We start from the raw sequence: 9,805 nt of genomic DNA, 5'->3' as shown, positions 1-9,805 counted from the left end.
GTCTATGTCTTGATCTCACTTATGATATCTGATAAGGAAGTAAAGAAGAAGAAGAAGAAGAAGAAGAAGAAGTTGGTTCTTATATGCCACTTTTCTCTACCAGAAGGAATCTCAAAGCAGCTTACAATTGCCTCCCCTTTCCTCTCCCCAACAACAGACACCTTGTAAGGTAGGTGAGGCTGAGAGAGCCCTGATATTACTGCTCAGTCAGAACAGCTTTATCAGTGATTTGGTGAACCCAAGGTCACCCATCTGGCTTCATGTGGGGGAATTGGAAATCAAACCTGGCTTGCCAGTTTAGAAGTCCGTGCTCCTAACCACTACACCAAGGTGGCTTTCAGAAGGACAGTAGACTTTTTCAGGTGTTACATATATAATGTTCTTGCTGGAAAAACATGATATGCACCAATTGCCATTTTGTAGGAAATGTGCAATGCATTTATGTTCCAAATAAATTTGCATATGTGCATTTATGGAAGTTGCAAAACATGATGTTGTGCTTTTGACACAAAAAAGTGCAGACTGATAGGATTGTGTATAAGTGCTCTCCTGGTACCTGAGATAGGAGTGGCAAAAACATGATGCCTGAAAAGTGTTTCTTCCATTCAAATCTGTCAAAGATGTCAAAGATTTTCCAGGTCTGGTCAGGCACAAACTTCAGCTACCTTCCCACTTTGGTTACATTAGTATTTCCACTTCTATTTTTACCTGTTGCTGATCCAAACAACCAGCAGTGGTTACCTTCTGAATTATTCAAAATATTTAAAATGCTGTATTATTATAATATACAATTTCCCAAAGAAGAAAAATAAGTTAAAGTTTTCATTTCTCATAAGTGGGGACATTTTATCACCTGAAAGGCAATGCAACTTTAGCACCACCTCTGTGCAGAACTTTTCATCCTCCTATGCATGCATTACTGTTAATCTGTACAATATAGCCAAACTATATAAAACAAACTCTTCTTGATTTCTATCACTGTTAGCACTAGCAAACGGCACAAATCTACACCTTTTGTGCATGGGGAATTCTGCTTGGGCTGGTGCTCCTCTGGCTGCGGGGCTAATCCCCACTTCCAGATGACATTGGCACTGGCCTGGGACCGTCCCAGGGCTGGCAAGATTCAGACCCCCGTTGCAAGAGAATGTGGATTCTTCTGCATTCCCTTCCATGCTGCAGGTGCCATCAGGGCCTTTATCAGGCCAGGCCTGTCTGGCAGGGAATAGTCGGGCCATCTAGGTCCATCTCCTCCCCCTGCCCTGGGCCAACTATGGTATCCCAGAAGGGACACAAATTGCTCTATGTAGCTCTGTGGTGCTGGACATTTTTTTTTTTTTGCTTAGGAATGTAGCAAGCATTGTTACCTAGACAGGAAAAAATGGCCCCCAATACCTCCTGCAGGCTGTCTCAGGGAGTGGACTAGGTCCAGCAGGGAAAATGCTCCCCCATCTGGACCTGGGAAGAGCTGGGACAAACAGCTGGTGATAGCCCAGCAGGAACATCACCATGCAGTAAACATACAAGTTCCTAATACAGTGAGACTTAAGGAACACCAACTGCTATTCTCCATTAGCCATCCAGGCTGGTGGCAGGGAAGCCACCAACTACCTCATCAAAGGTTTTGCCAAACCTAATGATGATAGAATAAACAATAAATGCCACAGTACAGGAAGAGCTCAAGCATAATCTTGCAATCACCCAAGCTCAAGTTTGCAACCACCCGAATGTCAACTGCTTGCAAATGGGAAGGAATGTCATCCCTCAGGTTTCTAAACAAAGTTGTTCTAAAGCAACTTGGATTTGTGTTCACCTTCCTTAAGCATATTACTGGAAAGGTGGGACAGGATTCAAACAAATAAATACACTATGCAAACAACCCTGATTCCTGCATCCAGCCAGCCAGAAGGTGTGCATGAACAATACCTTCTTGCTCATGTAGCTCCAGATTCAATAATCTAATGTGCACATGTGACTTTTCATCCACATTCACAGAGCCAGTTTGGTGTAGTGGTTAGGAGTGCGGACTTCTAAACTGGCATGCCAGGTTCGATTCTGCGCTCCCCCACTTGCAACCAGCTGGGTGACCTTGGGCTCGCCACGGCACTGATAAAACTGTTCAGTGATATCAGCGCTTTCTCAGCCTCACCCACCCCACAGGGTGTCTGTTGTGGGGAGAGGAATGGGAAGGCGACTGTAAGCCACTTTGAGCCTCCTTTGGGTAGGGAAAAGCGGCATATAAGAACCAACTCTTCTTCTTCTTCTTCATCTTCCCAACAAATACATGGGTTCAACAGATTTATTCATGTTTTTGTACAGTTGAGTACTGAGTTGCCTTCTCCAGGCTGGGAAATTCCTGGAGATTTGGGGACAGAGCCTTTGGGAGGAAAGGGAGGCTCAGCAAGTATATGATGCCATAAAGTCTACACTCCAAAGCAGGCATTTCCCCCAGGGGAATTGATCTGTCTAGTCTATAGTTCAGTTGTAGTACTGGGACAATTCCAGGACCCAGCTGGAGGTTGATAGTCCTATTTAAGCAAGAGATTGTCCACATTTTGGGTATCATTCAACTCATTCCAGTTCCTGTTAGGACCCCTTTGCTGTACACAGGAGGAATGTGGCTGCAAACCTCCATTTATTAATATTTCTGGTACACTTATACATTTATGGTTAAGCCAGGGAGCTTACCCAGAAATGTTTGCATATTAGAAAGGGTTCAATTTTGGCTCTATGTGAGGACAGTCTCATCTAAGATAATTTCTATCACAGGAGTGATGCAATTAATTTACATAAAAGAAAGTCTTGGCCATTAAATGCTCCCTCATCCTGAGACAATTGGATAATCCTCTCAACAACCCATCCCCTCTGCCTTTCACTTCCCTCTGAGGCTTGGAGGCTGCAGATTCCTGCTGCGTGAAAGCTGCCCCTGCTGATGAGTTCCATAACAGCTGCCTGCAACCTTTCTAGGTCCTGGGGGGAGGGGGAGGCCATCCGCAGAGTTCTTCCACTCCAGCCCCCCCCCCCCAATCTAGCACCCATTGTATTCCTGAATGCAACAGGCTTGGCCCCTACCTAGTAAATAAAAAATAGAGTGTCCATATGGAAAGAATAATTTTTATTTAGAATATAAATATTAAAGAACAGCATAACCCAAATATAATGATATCAAAGGTAAGGAATCAGCTGTAGGCAATGGGCATGTCAGATTCAGGAAAAATCCATTAAGTAAATATAGTTGAAAAAAAAACTCTGCAGTCAGTTTAAACACTCGGCAAACAACATAGCTTGTTAGTTCATTGAATCATCACTTCTGGCCTTCAGATCCACATATTGGAATTTTTAAAACTCCAGCATGTCTTACTTGAAAACATGATTCAAGGATAAGAAGGCACCTTTTATTATGTATTAACATAGTCAATATTTTTGCTAGCATTAAACTACAAATAGACATTATTACCCATAGTCCAAACACTATCATCTGATTGATGCACTACTCCATTAGTATTTACAATATTCAGTTTTCAAATATTGAATTAAAAATTACTGAAGTGCTTTTATTCACCCTTTTAAAGCATGTTTTCATTTGCACTATCAGGGTCAGCATTCAATGCTTTTCATTTTAAGCACACCACATACACAAACACACAAAGCTAGTAATGACCAACTTTATTATATTATGAAGCCTTGGACATTATTAGCTATAACAGATATTAGAGTTTCACACCTTTTTTCAATTATTGTACCTAATGGTCATAGGCATTTACCCAATTACCTGGACTTTTTTGCTTTCCCTCCTGCTGCAGCCCACTGAGTTAAATTTCAGGAACACTATAGGGATAGAGCGGGGCCGGGGACCTGTAACAAGAAGGAAGAACTAATGGAAATTGCCACCCTTTCTACCAAACACTTAAATGCTCTCAAGTTTTTGAAACTAGAAGACTAGATGCATGCCACTGAACACAATTTCCCCCTTCTCCCTGCCCATTATGTCTTGTCCCTTACATAACTGGTAGAGTAGATACCATTTTGGAGGAAAAGTAAATTGTGATGGAGCAAAACTGATAAAAGGGAAAAGATACTGAGGGATTCAGGAAGTTTATTGCTATAACCCTCATTGATAATAATTGTACAATGCCAGCACCTACATGGGTAGACAAATTTTGTTCGAGTTAAGTTCATTTTCTTCATTAAAACTGTTAAATTCAAATCATTATTTTTTTTTCAAAAATTATTATCAATTATGACACATCTTTACAATTTCTGTCATAACTCTTGTGACAATTATATTGGTTTCACATTCCCACCTATAAAAACAAAAGAGATTAACTTCTCATGGATCCCATCATCCACTCACGAGGAACTCCCTTATAGTCAGCTAGGAAAAAGCTGTGCAACATGAACATAGACTAAACATACTAGTTGGACAAGGGTGCTATCAGGTATATTTCCACTGAGTCACTCTGCTCCCTTATGACTGTTGTGACAACACTCACTAGAGGTGGGCACAAACCTGTAAAATGGAAGTTTGTTGAATTTGTGGGGGGTTGTGGGAGGACATCACGAATGTCATAAATAGTTGAGTTCACTTGAGTTTGTTAATTGTTTAACTGTTTCCTGGGGTGCTATAGATGTGAAATTCACTGTGGAACACCCTGACTGTATTGCCTCATTGTGGACATGGTTTCTGGGAGTTGTCCAGTGTCCACCCTTCTCCCCTTTGGCCCTGGAAGGTGGTCACCCACCCACCTACCTTCCCATGTCAAAGTTTTAAAGAGGAGCACGGTTTCCTATGAATTTAATGGATGATGACTGAAATGGGCATTGGAAGTCCCAACGGGTGCCGATACATATGACCAGGAGGGTCCACAAGCTTGGAGGGGCCTAGATGAGGTGTAGCTCCCAACATGCTCACTGGGTCCTAGATCAGGTGCTCTGACTTCCCACCTATCTACCTACCAACCTAACCAACTTTTTACTTGCCTACCTACCCAACTATCTACCTATCTATCTAACCAACTGTCTACTTACCTACCTACCAAACTATCTAACTACCTACCTAATGAAATGTCTACCTACCTGTCTACCTAACCAGCTATCTACCTACCCATCTACATAACTAACTGTCTACCTGCCTACCTAATCATCTATCTACTTTCCCACCTACATCACCATTCAACCTCCTATCTAACATGTGCCTATCTAACACAGGGCCCAGGGAGTGTGGTGACAGCTACAGCACATCCAGGACCCTCCAAGCTTGTGGACCCTCCTGGTCATCCCCTGCTCTGCAGGCACACACTCCAAATCCATTGTGAAGAGGACACAGCAAAGGCAGGGATGCCTGACCATCTCCAGGTGCTGAGGCATGGCTGGGTATGTTTTAAGCCTCTCCCTCTTGTGGAAGGAGGCAGCCATGGCTCAACCATAACACCACCCCACCACTTATACTTCCCTTTCATGCAGCATCTCCAGAGGTTTAATCCGCACTAGAGGTCGCAAACCATTGTTCATGGACGTTTGTGGCCAAACTTCCCATCGCATCCTACAGCTCCACTCTCTAGTCCCAACACTCTATCTTGAACACGACCACTGTAGACTTATTTCTCCATTGGGAGTGTTGGGTAGCAAAGGATGCTCTTCCGTGGGAGGGAGCACTGTCCCTTGACAGGGCCATGGTTCTCCTCCCTGCTGTTAATTCCACCTGGATTGCGGTCACCCAGACAGAACATTGAGTGTTAGCCTCTGTCTGGATCACCACAGCCACTTGCCAATGCTATCTGTACCCGCCCACCCTGACAGGTAGGCTCCTGCCAGAATATGCAGAACCTCAAGTGGAGGCTCCATCCTTGGTAAGTCCCAAGCTCTGATGGGTAAACAGGACTGTTTTCATCCCATGTCCCAAAACAATGACATTTTGAGCCCCAAAGTGGGTCAATTCCCACCAGCCTCCTTCCCCTTTACCCACTCCATGCAAAAGCAGAAGACCAAGGCATGGTCAGAGAACACGAGAGACAGTCAATGGGAATGTGGCGTAGATCATCGAACAGTACAAGAAGAGATCTGTAAGGACACCCCTTGGCAATGAAAGACTTATTTCTGATGAATTTACTTAGAGGAAGACATTGGACTTCAACATAGGGTAGCATGGAGAAAGACAGAAATTCAGAAGTATTTGGCATGGGGCCCTGAAGAGAAGGGAAGTACGCCTGGATAAAGAATGTAAACTTGGCCCTTGGTGTGGGAGTTGTTGGGGGACCTTCTTACTAGATGGGGAACTATGGGCCAGTTGTCATCACAGTAGAGTGCATATGCTGCAGGTGCTGGCAGAGAATGGAGGAAGAAAGTTGGCCTGGGTCTGTACCACAGCGTATGTGGGTCTTGCAAATCCTGCACTTCACAACACAGGGATCACTGGGAATTGTTTGGAAGTGGTTCCAAAGCTCTGGCTGAAATCTGGGACCCAATATGGGACTACAAGACAGTCTAAGAGGCTGTAAATCAGGTCCACCGCTAGTACTCGAGGATGGGCCCAAGGGTGTGTTTGAGGCAGATGCAGACACAGTGGCTGGTGATGTGGAGGGGCTAGATGTTCTCCAGTCCCCATTCTCCAGTTCTGCAGACTCAGGTTCCTCCTCCAAAAAGAGCATAATCAAATGCTGCTCTTTGGGCGGTGCAAGGAATTGCTCTTGTTCGGAGTCTGGATAAAGACTGTGAATCTGCATTGAGGAGCAGCTTTCTGCATCCTTGCCTGCCACACCACCCAAATTGGAACTCATGGGACTGTTGGGGGAAAATACTCTACAGGAGGGTTCGTCTTCTCTTCTGTTGGCAGGCTGGCCTCCAATGGGATGAGTCTTTGCATCATAATAGAATGGGTGGGCCACTGCATTGCACAATGTGGACTCCTCATGTGCACCCTGCCCCTCATTTGAGCTGGACCCCGCATTTGTGCCCACCAACTATCTTGTTTGGGAGAAAACAGAAGGAGTTTGGCCTATGGAAGAGAGAGCAGTCACTTGCCAACTCAAAATGCAGACCTGGTGGATAGGTGCATGTTGGCATGAGATCTATAAATCTTTTGGGGAGAGGAGTAAACACATTAGGGCTCTTCTTATGAGTCACTAACCACCCCTACTGGGAAAGGAAGAAAGTTATGCCTCAAGTGTCATTGAATGTAAAGGAAAATTCCCAAGTCACAGGAAAGCCACAGAGTGGGATTACTCAGGTAAATGACCCTAGAAGGGAAGGGAAAGTGGCAAACTAGATCTTCTCCCAAACACCTCCCAAATTACCCTTTGACACCTATGACTGGGCTCACTGTCAGACTACAGAATGTCAAAAGGGGCAATGAGCATGCAGATAGGGAGTAAGGAGGACAGTGCAATGAATGTCCTCTAAAGGCAATTAGATAGTATATTGAATGTGATGAAACCAAGAAGCAATGGATTAATGATTTCTGTGTTGTCCTATGTTTGAATGGAGATGATAAGTGATTGTGAGTCTTGGCTGAACCAATACAAAAATCCTTAGGATCCATGCTTTGAAAACATGGATTTCCACAATGGCAAAAGCACAAGGCAGTGGATATGAGGCAAAGAAAACAATATGTGGAGTTGTGTTTTAGGTGATGCGATGCAGAAGTTCTGAGGATCCATGAGGATACTACGGATCAAATCTCAGCATCATGGCAGAGCATTTGGAATCATGTTTTTGCCCCATGGCATGGCCAGGAAGACAGGGACCTGTGATTTTTGTGTTGTATTCTGTGGCTATTGATAGAATAGATGATCTTCCATTGAGTTCGAGGTGACTGGATGTAAAAACCATGAGGATCCGTGAGGATCCAACTTTTGGAATCATGTTTTGGCCCTGTGGTATCACCATGAAGGTGTGGATCTGTGATTTTTGTGATGTAGATGTAATCTATCAATAGAAGAAGTCATATTATGGCGAGTTTGGGGTGACCCAGTGCAAAAATCATGAGCATCCATGCGGATCCATGACCACAATTTTGCCCCACTGTGGCATCACGATGCTGTGGATACATGGTTTTTATGGTGCTGCCTATAGGCTACAGACTGAAGGTAGTTTTATTTCATTTCAATGTAAAAACACATGAATTCATGAGGGTCCATTTGAAACCATCGAGATTTGGCTTTTACCCACACCCTCCCAAAAGCACTTTGTAGAAAATTAAAGTAGAGATCAGGATTTATTTGTGATCCTTCACCCCACTTCTAGAAAGAAAATTAGGAGAGTTAACCCAGAAAATGTTTCCAAGAAATACCCCACTCCCAGAAAGCCTCTTCAAAGACAAAAAATAAAAGACATTGGCCTACACTCAGCAAGGCTCCAATTGACAGGCAATAATCCTCTTGGGAGTATGGTTGAATGCCAGCCAGAAATGAGCAGCTGAAGACCCACAGCTAATGCTGAAGGTCCTCCTTCTCTCTAAACCCTCCATCTATCCTGCAAAATTCTCTCCCTCCAAATAGCTACACATGTCTCCCTCTCTCTTTCACCGACTCCCACCAAGATGAAAATAATGCAGTGAGCTCTCAGGGAGTATATATGCCAAGTCTTTCCCATTGAAACCAAATAGAGTACTGCTCTTGGCTTACAAGGATGCCAATCGAGCTAAACAGGTAATCATTGGAATAGCTACGGAAACCAAAAGATAACCCTCGCAAGCCCTCTCTATGACAGAAGAGAGATTTCTGTTCGCTTCACATGCTCACGCACATGCGCCAAGGGAAGAAACTCCGCTCCCCCAAAAGCCCACAAGCACATACAGGGGGGTAAGACCCATATGTGATTGTGTGCAGTCATTGAGGGCATGGCCATACAAGTCTGGTTTTCAACTCACAACTACTCAATTTCATGGCTTCATGGAGACCCATGGGTTGGCTCATGCCCATCTCTAACACTCACCATTCTTATGGAAACAGAAATGTAAATACAGCAGTCTTAACAGGAAATTGAATGCAGAATTCAACAACAAACATCACTTCACCATTAAAAAAGAAACCCAACAAGAATTGGCCTTGACAGTTCAAGTTCTGTTGTTCAGTTCAGGACACAAACACACTTAAACAAGATTTAAATAATAATAATAATTAGGCATATCTCCAGTGCTATGTATAATAAATGTGCCAGATGAAAGACTTAAGATGCAATTGCTATCAGCAATTCATAAGGGCTTGGAGAGGACATGACGCTTTAGATCAGTCAGGTATGGGCACCTTTTTCAGCTTGGTTTGTTAAACTGAAGGATTGCAAACTCACAGCTACTTTGCATCTGGGCTCAGGAGCTTCTTAACATATTCCTTGTGGACACTCATGAATCCTTGCCATTCTCAAGAATCTCAGTTTAAAAGAATTCAAGCAGCAGCTGCCAGTCAACGCAGACTGTACTGACATAGAGGGACCAATGGGTGAATTCAATAAAGGGCTGCTTCTTACGTTTTACTATTCATCTCCAAATGCTATACAACAGAGGTTACTTCAAATGGCATTGGGGAAAAGTTTCCTATTTCATCCAATTATTTGTTTTAAGAAAGCAAAATCTGAAGTTGAACCTCTTCTGCCACTTTCTGTATCTTTGTTGGACTTTAATTGTACCAAAAAAGCCCTCTGTAAAGGATATTAAAGGGTCATACAAACATTTAAAGTTTGGTTCCAGTGTATCTGAAGACTTAGGTCTGATTCAAAGATGAGAAGAAACAGGAGGATTAGAAGCTTAAAGAGCAGATAAAAATAAGTTTGAAACAAGCTTATCTGATAGAAAGAGAAACAAGTTTGTCATGAC

The sequence above is a fragment of the Paroedura picta genome, chromosome 9 (assembly GCF_049243985.1).
Source record: "Paroedura picta isolate Pp20150507F chromosome 9, Ppicta_v3.0, whole genome shotgun sequence".
NCBI lineage: Eukaryota > Metazoa > Chordata > Lepidosauria > Squamata > Gekkonidae > Paroedura > Paroedura picta.
Note: the sequence above shows the minus strand (reverse complement) of the source record.